The following is a 16,477-nucleotide window of genomic DNA, read 5'->3' as shown; positions in this document are numbered from 1 at the left end:
ATTAAACTTGAGATTTTGTAGAGAAATCTAAATGAAACATTAGAAATGAAGAATTCAATATGTCAAATAAAAACTTGGTGGAAACAACAGACTGAGTGAGGCAGAAGAAAGAATAGCCAATCTAGAAGACAAAACTTTAGAAATTTTTCAGTAAGACCAAAAAAAGAAGAAATTAGAAAAAATAAAAATAGTGTTGGAAATTTAAGTGATGTTGTCAAGTGACCCAAAATATGAGTCTTAGGAGTTCCTGAAGTTGTGGAAAGAGAAAGGATTAGAAGTTCTATTTAGTAATATAATTACAGAAAACATCCCTAGTTTGAGAAAGAAAAGGATATCCCAGTACAGCAAGCACATAGAACTCTTCCTAGACATGGCCAGAAAAGATCCTCACCACAACACATTGTATTTAAACTATCAACAGTAAAATATAAAGAAAAAATCCTAAAATGTGCAGAAGAGAAGTGACAGATTACTGTCAGTGGATCTCTAATTAGACTCACAGCTGATTTTTCATCAGAAACTCTACGGGCTAGGCAAGAATGAAGAGACTTAGTCTATGTACTAAGAGAAAAATAAAAAAAAAAAAAAACTGTGGACCCGGAATACTGTAGTCTGCAAAGCTCTCATTCATGAACAAAGATGAAAGAAAGACCTTCTATAACAAACAGAAATCCAATTTGTCACTACTCTTCCAGTCTTGCAGATGCTTGTGGAAGTGCTACACACAGAAACACAGAAAGATAGATATCATTATGAAGAAACGTGAAAGCAGAAAATCTATTTGCTGATTACAAGAAACATAACTCACCAACAGAAATGCACACGGAGCAAAAGTGAAAGATTAGAAGATATTACATCCTAGCAGAAACCAAAAAACAACAGATGTAACCATCCTAATATCAGACAAAATAGACTTTAACACAAAAACTGTAAAAAGAGATAAAGAAGGGCACTATATAATGATTAAGGAATTAATCCAACAGGACACAGTGACTATAGTAAATGTATATGCACTCAACACCAGGGAGCCTGGACACTTAAAATAAATGTTAATGGATCTAAAGGGAGACATAGACTTCAATACAATTGTAATGCTGAACTTTGACAAAACATTTTCATCAATAATCAGGTAAACTAGACATAAAATCAAAAAAACAAGCAACAGAACTAATCAACACTATCAGCTAAATGGACATGATATTTACAAAACTTGTCATTCCACATTTCATTCTAATTTCATTCCTTATCATGATTGACTGCTAAAAGTAGTAGGCTTGAGTAACTTTCCAAAAGTGGAACCACAAAATGGAAACAAAGGACAGTTCCTGTAGAAAATATATGCTCTACCTAAGCTAAAGATATAGGAAGATGTACATCTTAGGATATCTCTGGGAACAGAGTAATCAGGAAGTACCTTCTTAAAAAGGAGGAAAAAGATTTTTATTTGTTGTGGAGGAAGAGCAAATAGAGAGGAAAGGAGAGGGTATATGGTGAAGGAATGAGAAAGGGGGAACTCTGTGTGTGTGTGTGTGTGTGTGTGTACACCAGTCTTCCTGCAGATTCAGGTGACTGAGAGTAAAGGGAAAGTTTAAATGATGCACATGCTTTTCTGTGCAGTTTAGGTCCTGTGCTACACACAGATTCACTCTGGATTGCTAAGTCACAGACAAAATGATGGTTTAGTATAGACAAAGCAATTTCTGAAAGCAGTGGAGAAGTAGAAGATGTAAAATTTTCACTATTAGTTTCTCATTTCAGTGAAGAATAAAGAGTGATTCCTAGAGATCAGAAACAGAAAAATTCAAACATTTTAAGGGTATTTGCCATGAGCTAACATTGTAGCACAATGGAATAAGCTGCCACTTGGGAAGCCATAATGCCATATCAGGGTGCTGGCTGAGTCTCTACAGCTCTGATTCCTTTCCAGTTTCCTGCTAACACACCTCATAAAGATGGCTCAATTGCTTAGGTCCTTATTGTCCACAAGGAAGACCATGATGGAGTTACAGGCACCTGGCTTATGTCTATCCCAGCTCTAGCCATTGCAGTATTTTGAAGGGTGAACCAATAGGTAGATTTTCTGTCTCTGAATATTCCTCCCTCTCTGTTGTAGATAGGTAAACAAGCAAATAAACAAACAGCCAAGGAGGAGCACCCAGAGGCTCTGGGATTATTAGTTGTCTGTGAGTCACAAAGAAAGCCTGTCCCAACACATCAAATTGAATAGCAATGAACCCTGTACGTAAGTATTAGAATCCTAGAAAATCAAAAGAAATCATAAAGCTCATGTCAAAGTCAAATTCAATGGCAAAACCTTGAAGATAATTTATTTCCCAAATGCTCTTATTCTCCCTCCATAAGTCATATTAACTCTTTCTAATGAAATAACATATTCATTTATTTCTGAAATTGAAAAGATCTAAGACACTTGGTCCAATTAAACTTTTAAATTTTAAATTATTGTCTCAAGAAAATAACCTTTGAATTCCAAACTACCTGTTATTTTGTTTGATATAAGGTATGTTTCTATGAATAATCTAATCATTTAAAGAAACATCTCTGTGATGTACAGCATGTGTCATTTAGAAACAGTTTTCTTTTGTAGTTAAAGGCAGGCTCTGGATTTAAACTGGGTTTTAGTTATATCTAAATACTGAGTAGCTGTGTGATCATAGGCAAATATTTAACCATTCCATGCATCCATTTTCTCATTCAGATATGATAATAATGGTAACTGCCTCATAGAGTTGATAGAATTAAGAATTGAAGCTAGAGAAATGAAATACAATGTATGCCATCAGTACATAACAGACTTATTTATTTCACTTGAAAATGTAATATTCTGGAAGGTGCAATCTCAGGCAAGAGTTAGGGAAAAAACACAGTGGAAATTCCACAGAAGGAAGAGGGATGCTATGCTCTTACATGGATTGTGTGGATGCACAGAATGAGTATAGGAACAACACAGGACCCCAGTAGCCAAGAGTCTAAATGCCAGTTTTGGACACTGAGGTGATATCAGACTGCAGTAGTCCAAACAACTGGTGATATAGCTTCAGGGAGAGCCCCACAGGGCTCCAGGATATCTGCCAAACTGGAAGGAAGATAGAGGCTCATTTGTCTCCCCCGTGCCAACAATGATGTCCTACAATTAGCTGAGAGAGAGAGGGCAGAATTTTGGACACACAAACAGCTGCACCACCTTGTGTCCACAAGCCTAACAACCAACTGCAAGGAGATGCCTGAGTCTGGCTGGGAGGACTGACAGGGGACTGAGTACCCATGTAGGACTATGAGGTGCCCAACATATTAAAAACTCTTGGGCTCACCTGCCTAGGAGGAGCACCCATAGGTAGCTGGCTCTGAGAGTGTCTCTGCCTCTCTGTGGATGGGATGGACTGGTGGGGTAGAGTGGATCCTTGGTGCTGCAGGACTGTAGGATCCTTGCATGTTGGGACTGTGGAAACACTATGGTTGCATCTAAGTCACAGGTGTTGCTGGGTCTCTGGGAAATCACTGTGGATTGCTCTACATAATCACAACTCCTTGACTGTCTGGGGCGGGTCATTCTGGTGGGATTCATGCTCACACTGATGATTGCATGGATCCTTTGTGTGGTTCTTCTGGCAGCATGGATGAATATTTTACCCAGTGGGGTTAGCACCCAGGCATTAATCACCATGGAAGAAAGGAGGTGAAAATGAAACTACTACACCAACACAGCTGATTAAACTCTCTCTTCTGTTAAAAAAAAAAAAAAAGATCTAGCATGCCCAACTTGGGTGTCACCCTTGATACTCCCCCAACCCTGGCACACTAAATAGAGCTCCCAGACACAGCCAGCACACATCTCTGGGTATTCACTGAAAGGACAGACACTCCACTAAGCCGCAGAGTAATGACCCAAAGATAAAAGTAATCAGAGGGGAAAAAATACAAGTATCTCCAAAAATGCCTAAAAACAAACACAGACATTCAAGAATCAAGAATAAGGAATACAAAGTGATGCACTACAGGAACACAACAGTTCAATACTAAAATGTGAAGAGGAATAGATTGTTAAGGGCTGGAAATAGAATTCAAAAGATTAATCATAGGGTTATTCGGAAGCAATCAAAGTTAAAGTGATGATTTAAAGAAATTAAATCACATGAATGAAATTTTTGCATAAAATTCAGATTTTAAAGAGAAACAAAATGAATTCTTACAAATGAAGAATTCATTAGATTAAATAAAAATGATGCAGAAAGCCTTAACAACTGAAATGATGAGGCAGAGGAATGAATATTTGAGTTAGAAAACAAATCTCTGGAATTTTTACAATCATATAAAAAAAAAAACAGAAGAAATTAGAAAAACTAAAAACAGTGTTGCAGATTTATGTGATAATATCAAATAGCCAAACATACATGTATTAATAATTCCTGAAGATGTGGAAAGAGAGAATGGATGAGAAGTTCTATTTAGTGAAATAATCACAGAAAAATTACCCAGTTCAGAGAAAGAAAGAGACATTCAGGTACAGGAAGCAAATAGAACTAACAGACATGAACAGAAAAATTCTTCCCCACACATATTGTAGTTAAAATTCAACAATAAAACAAAGAAAATAGTCTAAAGCATGAGAGAAATGCCAGATTAATTTTAGAGGATGTCTAATAAGTATTACAGCTGAATTCTCATCAGAAACTCAAAGGGTAGGAGAGAATGGTGAGGTATACTCCACGTCTTCTCCTCCCCTCTTCAGAAACCTTTTATTTAAGGAAAAGGAGCTTCATACATTTCATAATTACAACTTCAGAAACATGGCTATTCTTCCCACTGTACTGCCCTCTAACCCACTCTCCCACCCCTTTTCCTCCTCCCTCCCCTATTCTCACCTTTATGTTTTTACTAAGATCTATTTTCTGTTAACTTTGTATGCATATGATTAGCTCTATGTTAAGTAAGGAGTTCAACAGATAGTATGAATGACAAAAAAAGAACTTTTCTTCAACAGTTAAGACAAGAACTGTTAAAAATACAGTCCACGTTTTAAGAGAAAGAAACTATCAACATAAAATACTGTATCTTGCAAAGCTCTCATTTATTAATGTAGGTGAAACAAAGATCTTCCATAACCATGAGAAACTGAAAGAATTTCTCACCATTCATCCAGCCTACAAAAGATGCTACAAACAGAAACCCAAAATGATAGGACTATGAAAGAATGTGAAAGTAGAAAACCACCCAGTAAGAGTACAAAGAAATTTCAAAGTAAACAATATGAATATTTAGATTAGAAAAATGGGAGGGTCAATCCTTATTTATCAACAGAAACTTTGAATGTAAATAAAATAGATCAAAACAGAAATCAACAAAAACCTCTGGGAATGAATGAAGACAACAATACAACATACCAAAACTTATGGGATACAGCAAAATTAGTGTTAACATAGAAATTTAGAGCAATTGGTGCCTACAGCAAGAAATTGGAAAGGCAACAAATAATGACCTATCAATGCATCACAAGGACCTAGAATGACAACAATAAACCAAACCCAAACTTAGCAGGAGAAAAGAAATAATTAAAATTATTAAAGAAGAAATAAACAAAATTGAAGCCAAATAAATACAACATACATAAAAATACAACATCCAATCAAGATGAAAACCTTAAGCAAATTGGGTATAGAAGGAATATTCCTCAACGTATTCAAGACAATTTGTAACAAACCCACAGGAAGCATCTTATTGAATGGAGAATAATTGGAATCATTTCAGTAAGACTTGGAACCAGACAAGGATGCCCACTCACACCATTGCTCTTTAATATAGTCTTGAAATTTTTAGCCAGAGCCATTAGGCAAGAAAATGAAATCAAATGTATACAAATTGGAAAGGATGAAGTGAAACTATCCCTATATGCAGATGATTTTATATATAGGGGATACAATAGATTCCAATGAGAGACTACTAGAACTCATAAAAGCATTGGATAGGGGAGGTGCTGTGGGAGAATGGTTAAAGCCTCCTCCTGCAGTGCTGCCATCCCATATGGGCACTGGTTTGAGTCCTAGCTGCTCCACTTCTGATCCAGCTCTCTGCTATGTCCCAGAAAAGCAGTAGAAAATGGCCCAAGTCCTTGGGCCCCGGCACCAGTGTGGGAGATTTGGAAGAGGCTCCTGGCCCTGACTTCAGATCAGCATAGCTCTAGCCATGCAGCCATCTGGGGAATAAACTAATGGATGAAAGACCTTTCTCTTCCTCTCTACCTCTACCTCTTTGTAACTCTGACTTTCAAATAAATGAATAAATCTTTTTTTTACAAAAGAGTTTGGAATGCTGGTACCATTGGCTAATCCTCTGCCTGTGGTGCTGGCGTTCACTATGGATGCCAGTTCTAGTCTCAGTTGTTCCTTTTCCACCCTAGCTCTTTGCTGTGGCCCTGGAGGACAGTGGAGGATGGCCCAAGTGCTTGAGCTCCTACACCCTCTTGGGAGACCGGAAAGAAGCACCTGGCTCCTGGCTTTGGATTGGTACAGCTCTGGCTGTAGTAGCCATTTGGAGAGTGAATCAATGGAAAGAAGATCTTTCTCTCTGTCTCTCTCTCACTGTCTATAACTCTACCTGTCAAATAAAGAGTTTGGTAAAGTGGCAAGATATAAGATCAACATAGAAATGTCAACATCTTTTAAATACACAGACAATGCCATGGCTGAGAAAGAACTTTTGAGAACAATCCCATTCACAAAAGCTACAAAAGGAATTCAATACCTTGGAATAAATTTAACCAATGATGTAAAGATCTCTTTGATGAAAATTACAAAATATTAAAGTAACAGAAGAAGACATTTCAAAATGGAAAATTCTTCCATTTTCATGAATTAGAAGAAGAAATATCATCAAAATGTCCATACTACCAGAAGCAATTTATAGTCTCAATGTGATTCCAATCAAAACACCAAGGACATTCTTCACAGATGTAGAAAAAACGATGCTGAAAATCATATGGAAATATAGGAGATTCCAAATAGCTAAAGCAATCATATGCAACAAAAACAAAGTGAGAGGCATTAGTTTTCTTTTTTTTCAGATTTTATATTTTATTTAATTTTTAAAAGATTTTATTTATTTGAAAGGCAGAGTTACAGAGAGACAGAGAGAGAGAGCAATTCCATCCTCTGGTTCACTCCCCAATTGACTGCAATGACCGGAACTGTGCTGATCTGAAGCCAGGAGCTCCATATGGGTCTCCCATGCAGGTGCAGGGGCCCAAGTTGGGCCATCGTCCACTCCCCGCAGACATCACCCCATCTCCTGTGTTTATCTGGCGGCTTGGCCATGGACCCAATGGCTGACAGTGACGCAGCTCTGACACACTTGTCCCTGCTCTTGACAGACAAGACCCCAGAGACAGCGGGTGCTCAGCTTAGCGGTTAAGACACTTGCTTTTCTTTCTCCTCCTGAAGATTTGTGTATTTATTTGAAAGGCACAGCTATGCAGAGAGAGGGAAAGAGGTCTTCCATCTGCTGGTTCATTCCTCAAGTGGCGGCAATGGCCAGGGCTGGGCCAAGCCAAAGCCAGGAGCTGGGAGCTCTGTTCGGGTCTCCCATGTGGCTGGTAGAGCCCAGCACTTAGGCTGTCCTCCATTGCCCTCCCAGGCACATTAGAAGGGGGCAGGAATGGAAATGGAGCAGCCAGGATGTGAACTGGTGGTGTGACAGGTGGCAGCTTAACCTCCTCTACCGCCGTGCTGGCCCTAACACCTGCTAGGACATCTGCATTCTAGGTCCCAGTCCTGGGTCCCCCCGACTCAGCTCCCAGCTGACGCCTACCTTGGGTCCCCCTGACTCAGCTCCCGACTGACGCCCACCCTGGGTCCTCCCCTACTCAGCTCCCAACTGACGCCACCTTGGGTCCCCCTGACTCAGCTTTCTGGGTCCCTCTGACTCAGCTCCCAGCTGACACCCACCCTGGATCCCCAGACTCAGCTCCCAGTCAATGCCCACCCTGGCTCCCTGCCACCTGTGGGGGAGCCCACGCAGAACTCTGAGCTTCGGCTCCTTCAGCCTTCCCAGGCACCCGGGGGTGACCCAGTGGATTCGAGCTCTGCCTCTCACACTGAGCATGAGCTAAAGAGAACACAAATCTCCAAGAACCAAGGCTGCAGGCCCAGCGCAGAGGATTCCACTTAGATTCCCAAGGGCCTGAGCAGCCTGGCTTTGTCTGGGCCAAAGCTCCCAAGGTTGGGCGCATTTGCGACTCCCAGCCTGTGCACGGGCTCCCTGTGCTCTGCCCCAAGCAGAGAGGCGCTAGGGCCCAATGCTAAGTGCGCTCTGTTCTTGTTTTGTCTGAACCCCCTCTGCCGGACCCTGCCTGGCCACACCACCCTCCTCTGGCTGGACGTTCCGGCGGCACTGCCCGGCCCCAGCTGAGGGTGCAGGCTGCTCCGCGAAGACACAGAGACGGAGTCACTCCGCAGCGGGGCAGCGGACATGGCATGGCTCTGCCGGGACTGGGCCAGCAGATCCCAGAGGCCCTGAAGGGAAGGGGGCTGCCCAGCTCTGGGGCCTGCGGGGGAGGGTCTGCGGGGACGTGGCTGCGCATGCTTGAGCCAGTTACTCAGCCTGTCTGTGCCTCCGCCCGTTCCTCAGCTGCGAATCACAGGAAGTGAGCTTGTAAGGGTCAAAGAGGTGACACGGGGCTGGCACTCAGCCCAAAGGCCGCTCCCCAGCCCACAGGCCATGCCCCTGACCCATAGGCCACGACCCCAGCCAAGGCCATGCCCCCACCCCACAGGCTGCTCCCCTGTCCCACAGTGGAGCCCTTGGGTCCAGTGCCCGGCTCTCACTGCTGTTGCCAGCTCCCTGCCAGTCCACACCCTGCGAGGCAGCGGTGACAGTTCAAGTGCCGGTGCCCCTGCCACCCGCACAGGAGACCCGGATGGAGCTCCAAGCTCCTGGCCTTGGCCTGGCCCAGCCCTGGCTACAGGCACTGGAGTGAACCAGTGTGTGAAAGACCCCTCTGTCACTCTGCCTTGCAGAAAGATAAGGTAGGTAAGTGAATGAATACAACTTTAAGGATGTTTAAATCCGTGGACTTAGAACATGCCTGGGCTTCCTTTAATCAGCCGAGGGCCCAGGAGAGAAAGGCCCGAACCCCCGGGGCAGGGCTTGCAGGTGGCCTCTCCCTGGGCCTCCACACCCACGCGCACCCCCACAACAGTGCCCCCCCCGCAGGGTGAGGACAGTGCATGCTGGGAAAGTGTGTGGGCTGCAGGCCGTTTTGCACCCAAATAATCTTTAAGACATTTTCAAGACTTTATTAGACTTGAGCAGCCAAGACAGGGAACCCCCACTGCTGGTTCAGTCCCCAGATGGCCACGGCGATGCCCACAGGGGAGCCCTCCCTGCTGCCCTCCAGGACTCGCCCCAGCCTCATGATGTGGGGTGTGGCTGCCGCAAAGAGGGGGCCCATGGCAGCCCCTGCCCTGGGCAGGTGTGCAGGCACCATCTGCCCGCAGTCACTCAGCATCAAGTTCAGGCCCCCAAATCCCATCGGAATCAGGGGCGCAAGACTCGGGTTGGATTATCCTGGGCTAGAATTCCTCTCCAGCCAGGGACCACGAAACCGGAGTTACTGCTCCTGGGCAGGCAGCTCCATGCAGAGGGAAGCAACACTCCCCCACACACACACCCATAACTCCAAAGCCTGGGGGGGGCAGATGCGTTGGGTTTTACTTTTCAGGGCGGGTCCCTTTTGTGTGAGGCTTGGGGGTGACCTTCTGGCTCCAATCTGTCCTCACTGCCATATGGCCACTCTGAGGGGTCAGTGCCTCCCAGGCAGGGATGAGCCCTCAGTGTCAGGGTCACTGCTGGGCCCTCCCTTGGCCCCTACAAGGAGAGGAGTGATGCTGGCGTGACACACACACAGCCCCCCAAGCCCAGCCCGCTTCCCACTGAGCCCCATCTGAGAGGGGTCTCTGCCTCCTGCCTGTCTCAGCCAGCCAATGTCTGGGACTCAGGTGCCCTCCGGGCAGGACGGTAACCTCCCTACCAGGCCACTCCTGAGTCCACAGTGCTGAGCACATGCACAGAATGATGACCTGACCATTTTCTGCCAGGACACACCTCTTACATTTTTCTATGTATTTATTTAAATGGGAGACAGGCAAAGTCAGAGACCGAGACCCCTGCCTGCTAGGTCACTCCCCAGACACCAGACGGCCAGGGCTGGGCCAGGCTGAAGCCGGGAGCCAGGAGCTCCATGGAGTCACAGGGCTGGTGCAGGGGCCCAGGATGCGCAAGCACGGGGGCTGGCTGGAGCTGGCTGGATGCAGAGCCGGGACCCGCGGCGCCTTCACTGCTGCAGCCAGTGCCCACCCACTGCCCCGCAGGTGCCAGGGGATGGCCACAGCTGCCCCACCCCAGCCCTGCCACTCCGCCTCCTCTGCCAGGCAGGGCAGTGGGGTGGGGGGAACGCGAGGGGCCACAGGTCCTGTTGGCCTCTCCCCAGCCCCTCCCGGTGCACTGAACTTCAACCGACCCTACCAGAGAAATGCAAGACCCTGGTGGCCCCGGAGATCAGCATCTCGCTGGACCAAAGCGAGGGCTCCCCGCTGTCCAACGACTTCCTGGACACGCCGACAACCTGGACATGAACGTGGACAACATTGAGACCCCCGACGAGATGGACTCGCTCGAGTTCCTGGGCAACGGCAATGAGCTGGAGTGGGAAGGTAAGGGCCACGGGGCTGTCCCAGTCTTGGCCACGGGCGCGGGGTGCGGGGTCCGCGGGGGCCACGGAATGGCGCGGGGTTCATGCGCACCTGCACCTGTCGCCACCGCGCGGGTCTTCCCCAAGATCCTCGAAGGGGACCACGGCCTGCGGCCTGCCCGGCTTTTCGAGCGCTTGCTCTGGGCGCTGGGGACGCGGGGCGACACAGCGGGGACGTGGCGGGAGGTGACACGGTTCTGCCCACAGGCGTGGGCAGCCATGACACCGAGGGCAGGGCGGAGTGTGGGTGTGGCTGGCACGGAGCAGGGGGCAGGGACGCTGCTCCAATCCTAGGGAGCCCAGGACGACCCGGCCCCTTGTCCATACTGCCGGGGAGGAGGAAGCTCTGGCCAGGGTAACCGAGTGGGGTCCTTGGAAAGGATGCCCGGCACAGGCCTGGGGGGTGGTGAGGGGTGGAGTGGCCGAGCAGGAGCTAGGGGAGAGGGAGGCAGGCGCAGGTCTCACAACCCCAATGGCCACAGTGAGGGCTCTGGCGGGACACGCGGAGCAGGATCGGCCAGGTCTGATGTCCACGCGTGTGGGACAATCTCACGGTCACGGCCAGCGAGGAGCGGCAGGTGAGGGCGGGTGGGGGCCCAGGGAGGAAGCAGGAGGGACTTCCCTCCAGGATTTCGGAGAGCAGTAAACAGATCCTCTCTGACAATCACACTCTTCCTAGGTTTTCATTTGCTTTTCTGATTTATTTGAAACGCAAAGTCAGAGAGAGAGAGAGAGCGAGCAAGCACGCTCCCATCCGCTGGGTCACTCCCCACATGGCCACAACGGTCGGCGCTGGGCCAGGCTGGAGCCAGGAGCAGGAGCTCCATCTGGGTCTCCCACGCGGGTGCAGGGCCCCCGGCACTTGAGCCCTCACTGCTGCCCCCAGGGAGCGCATGAGCAGGGAGCTGGATCCGAATCCAGTCTGACCCAGGATGCCCCTGTCTCAATCTCCTCACCAAACATGGGTCCTGAGGTCCCCACTGGACGCGGCCCCCAGCAGAGCGAGGACAGCGCCCGGCGCTCAGTGGCCGAGCAGAGTCCAAGAGCCCGAGAGCCTGAAAGCCCGAGGCAGGAGCGCTGTGTGCGGGACTCCAGGGCAGGGCAGGCCAGGAGGGCTCCCGCTTCCCCCATCAGGTCCTGGGTCCCTCCCCAGCTCTGCTCTGGACTCAGCCTGCATGGGTGGCCCGGGTGCTCCCGGCCAGCACTGGAAGACCCTGATGGCGCTTGCGCGCCCCAGCACGGCAGATTCAGGGGGCCCAGATGGCGCTCCCGCCCTAGCATGGCAGGTCTGGGGAGTGACCGGAAGCGAGCTGGGTCTGACTCCCATGGCACAGCTGTGGACCCCAGTTCTCCCACTGCTGTCAGCAAGGTGGCTCTGCCCAGGGGTGGGGGATACGGAGTAGCACACCATGAACCCCCAGGCCCTCTGGCTGCTCGCGTCAGTTAAGGAGCAAGAGACCCAGGAAGTGTTAGGAGTCAAATGTCCGGGATGCGCAATCTCGGAAGGCTTTCTGGAGGAGTTGGCACTTGAGCCAGGTCCTGTCAGGGCACAGGCGGCCAGGTCGGGAGAAGGAAGGCAGCCGCGAGAGGCCAGCGCATCCAGCCCAGGGGTGCTGCTTCCAGATGACACCCCGGTGGCCCCCGGCAAGAACATGCCTGGGGACAGCGCGGACCTGTTTGGGGACGGCGTGGCAGAGGACAGCGGTGTGGCCAATGGGCGCCTGTGGCTCACAGTCATCATCGGGGAGCAGGAGCACCGCATCGACCTGCACATGATCCAGCTGCACATGAAGGTGGTCACGCACGGAGGTGAGGCCCCCGGGTACCTGTGCTCACCCACAGAGGTTGACCCCTGTGCCCGTAGTCACCTCGGAGGTCGGACCCCCCATACCTGTGGTCACCCCAAAGGTCGACCCACCCCCGTACCCGTGGTCACCCCGGAGGTCGGACCCCTGTACCCATAGTCACCCTGGAGGTCGGACCCCTGTACCCATGGTCATCCCGGAGGTCACTCCTCCTGTACCTGTGGTCACCCTGGAGGTCGGACCCCCCCTGTACCCGTGGTCACCCCAGAGGTTGGAGGTTGGCCACCCTGCCGGTCTGGCAGCCCCTCCGTGCCCCACCACAGCGGAGGGTGGAGCCTGCATGGCTCCGAGCTCTGAGACGGCCGCCCTCGGCCCCCTCTCCCCAGGCAACCACAGCGAGGGCCTCAACGCCATCATCGTCTTCACCTCCTGCTTCCTCCCCAACAGCAGCTGCGCTGACTACCACTGTGTCATGGAGAACCTGTCCTGTGAGCAGGCGGCGGGGCAGGGCAGGTGTGGGGCGTGGCTGCTCACCCAGGCTCTCTGCTCTGCTGGCCCCACTCACCAAGCCTGGGCCTTCCCCTGGACCCCTGTCTCAGCAGCTGCTGCCTCCACCACACATGTCCATCACCAACACTACCATCACCTTCATCATTACCACCAACACTACCGTGAGCACCAACACTACCACCCTGATCCCCATCACATGTCTGTCACCACCACCACCACCACCACCACCACCACCACCACACGCCGGTCACACCCGTCACCGCCTCCCACGCCACAGCCACAGGCCGGGCACCCACCACATCCACACCCGCAGCAGCCCGGACAGGCTCAGTCCCCGGCCCCAGGTCACAGTCTCACGGGGAGGATGAGTGACAGTTGTCCATCATTGCCACTCTCACTCCTGGCCCCCCAGAGTTCCACCCAGCACAGGCGGCCAGCGGGGTGGGGACCCCCAGGTACCCGGTGTGCTGAGCTGGGTGGTCATGTCCACCCCCAAGGCCCGCCCAGAGGGGGCCCAAGGGGCTGGAACATGACCCCTGCCCCAGATCCCCTGACCCTTCCCAGAGCCCCCTGACCCTCCCCAGAGCCTGAGGCACCCTCCACAGAGTCCGTGGGCCCCCTCCACCAGAGCCCCCGACCCTTCCCAGAGACCCCCGCCCCTCCCCAGAGCCCGCGGCCCTCTCCTTCAAGCCCCACGCCTCGTCCGAGGGGGGACCCCGATCCCTGAGGCCCACGGGGGAGGCCCGGGCTGGGCGCGGCCACCCTGAACCCGACCCGCTGCCCCACGCAGCTAAGTCAATAGCAGCCTGGAGCTCCTGGTGGCCGAGGACTACATGATACTTTTCTGAATGGCGCCACACCTGGCGCAGGATGCTGGGCCTCAGCTGGTGAGGGCGTGGGTGTGGGCGCACTGCCTGGGGTGCTCCACACTCTGATCCACCCAGGCCCTCAGCTGCCCTTGGCTTGTAGGAAGCTTTTGTTTTCAAGACATACTACAGTGCAGTTATAATCAAAAGTCTGGTACTGACAAAAATGAAAAAGAAAAAAAGAGGTAAAACATTAGACCAATGGAACAGAATAGAAACACCTAAAATAAATCCATGGGCCTCCAACCAACTTAAATTTGACAAAGGAGCTAAAATCAATCCCTGCAGCAAGGTCAGTCTCTACAGCAAATGTTTTGGGACTACTGGGTCTCTACATGCAGAAGTAAGAAATAAGACCCCTACCCTACATCTACACAAAATCCTTCAAAATGGATCAATGTCCTAAACCTGGAGGACTATCAAATTACTAAGGAACATTGGAGAAACTCTGCAAGACATTGGCATAGGGAAACACTTCTTGGAAAAGGCCCTAGAAGCACACACAATCAAAGCCCAAACTGACAAATGGGATTACATCAAGTTGAGAAGCTGTGCACTGCAAAGGAAACACTAAACAAAGTAAAGAGGCCATTGACAGAATGGGAGAAATTATTTGCAAACTAGGAAAATTATAAAGGATTAACATCCAGAATCTATAAAGAGCTCAATAAACTCAACTACAACAAAACAATCCAGTTAAGAAATGTGCAAATGACTTAAACAGGCATTTTTAAAAGAGGAAATTAAAATGGCCAATAGACACATGAAAAAATTCTCAGGATCACAAGCCATCAGGGAAATGCAAATCAAAACCACAATAAATTTTTACCACAACCCAGTTAGAATGAATCTCATACAGAAATCAACAAAAAACAAATGCTGGCAAGCATGTGAGGAAAAGGTACCCTAATCCACTGTTAGTGGGAATGTAATCTGGTACAGCCACTTTGGAATACAGTATGGAGATACTTCAGAAATCTGAACAAAGACCTACCATATGACCCAGTCATCTTGCTCCTAGGAATTTACCCAAAGAAAATGAAATCAGCATATGAAAATGTTTTCTGTAACTGCATGTTCATTACAGCTCAGTTCACAATTGATAAGATCTCCCTGATCTGTGGTAACTAATAGAGCACCTAACAGGTAATCTACAGAAGTGAAATGACACTGTGATAGGCTATGATTTTGAACAGCCCTTATCTCAACTGTTGAACACGTTTCTTTTATATTGTTTATTGAGCTGTTTTGTTTCTTTTGCTCTTGTTGAGTTTCTTGAACTCATGCAGAATTAATCTTATGTGTATAAAGTTAACTGAACAGATCTTTGTAAAAAATAAGAATGGGAATAGGAGAGGGAGGAGGAAGAAGGGTGGGAGTGCAGTTGGGAGGGAGAGTAGGGTGGGAAAGACCACAATGTTCCTAAATTTGTACTTATGAAATGTGTGAAATTTTATGCATTAAAAAAGGTTTCTAGGTAGAATATGTTACATTCTTTTTCATTTAAAAATATTTGTTTAACCGGGAGACAAAGAAAGAAACGGAGAACTCCCATCTCCTGGTTCACCTCCTACATGGCTTCAGTAGCCAAGTGAGAGGTTAAAACCAGGAGCTAGAAACTGAATCCAGGTCTGTTCTGTAGGTGGTAAGAATCCAGTTACTTGAGTGATGATGGATTAATCCCATGGTCTACATTAGCAAGAAATTGCAGTCAGGAGTTAGAGAAGACTCAAACTGAAGCATTCTGATATGGGGCATAACCTCTTAACCAGTGTCTTAACTACTAAGCCAAATGTCTGCTCCAATAGAAGGTTTATAACAGAGAAATCACCTATATCCTGGCTGCACTTTAACATTTATTTATATATATTCATATATATACAGTTATTCATATATATATGTGTATATATATCCATATCCATTTCCAGATAAGCTGCTTTATTTTGTGGTAATCACTGGAGATCTCAACAATAAATTCCAACGGTTCCTTTTGGTACTGTTTTCAAAAAGGTGTACAGAATAAGAAGTGTAAGCATTTTGTTTCATCCAACATATTATTATAACAACTTAATTCAACTTTATTTTTAAAGTGTTTTATTAAGATTATAAGTAGTTCACAGATATAATTCTTAGATCCTTTCTGCTCTCAACTTTATAACTTCTTCAATGACATTTTAAATTTACTTTATAATCATAGGCTTAATGTTCCACTGAATAAAGGGATGAACAAATTAAAAGTAGAAAGAACAATGTTCAAAAGGCATACAGAAAATTCTTGTAAATAATAAAATGCCAAGACATAAATTTCCAACATATATATTTTAGCTTTCTACTATATATATTAGCTACCACAAATCAGAAAAAATGTGCTATTAATCTTTTTGAGTCTGGCTTACTTCACTGAGCATTATGGTGTCAAATGACATCCACTTTGTGGCAAAAGATAGGATTTCAGTCTTTTTATGGATGAGTAGCCATCCTTCTTGTATACGAACATTTTCTTTATCCAGTCATCTGTTGATGGACACTGGGGTAGA

The 16,477-nt window shown here is 47.9% G+C and overlaps 1 pseudogene; it reads left to right on the top strand.

The window, feature by feature from the left end:
* Positions 1 to 10,281: 10,281 nt before the first annotated feature.
* LOC149119500 (caytaxin-like) lies at positions 10,282 to 13,965 on the top strand (annotated as a pseudogene).
* Positions 13,966 to 16,477: the final 2,512 nt, after the last annotated feature.

The sequence above is a fragment of the Oryctolagus cuniculus genome, chromosome Y (genome assembly GCF_051225735.1).
Source record: "Oryctolagus cuniculus isolate XC-2025 breed Fujian yellow rabbit chromosome Y, ASM5122573v1, whole genome shotgun sequence".
NCBI classification, from domain to species: Eukaryota; Metazoa; Chordata; class Mammalia; order Lagomorpha; family Leporidae; genus Oryctolagus; species Oryctolagus cuniculus.
Note: the sequence above shows the minus strand (reverse complement) of the source record. Positions and strands in the feature narration are given on the sequence as shown.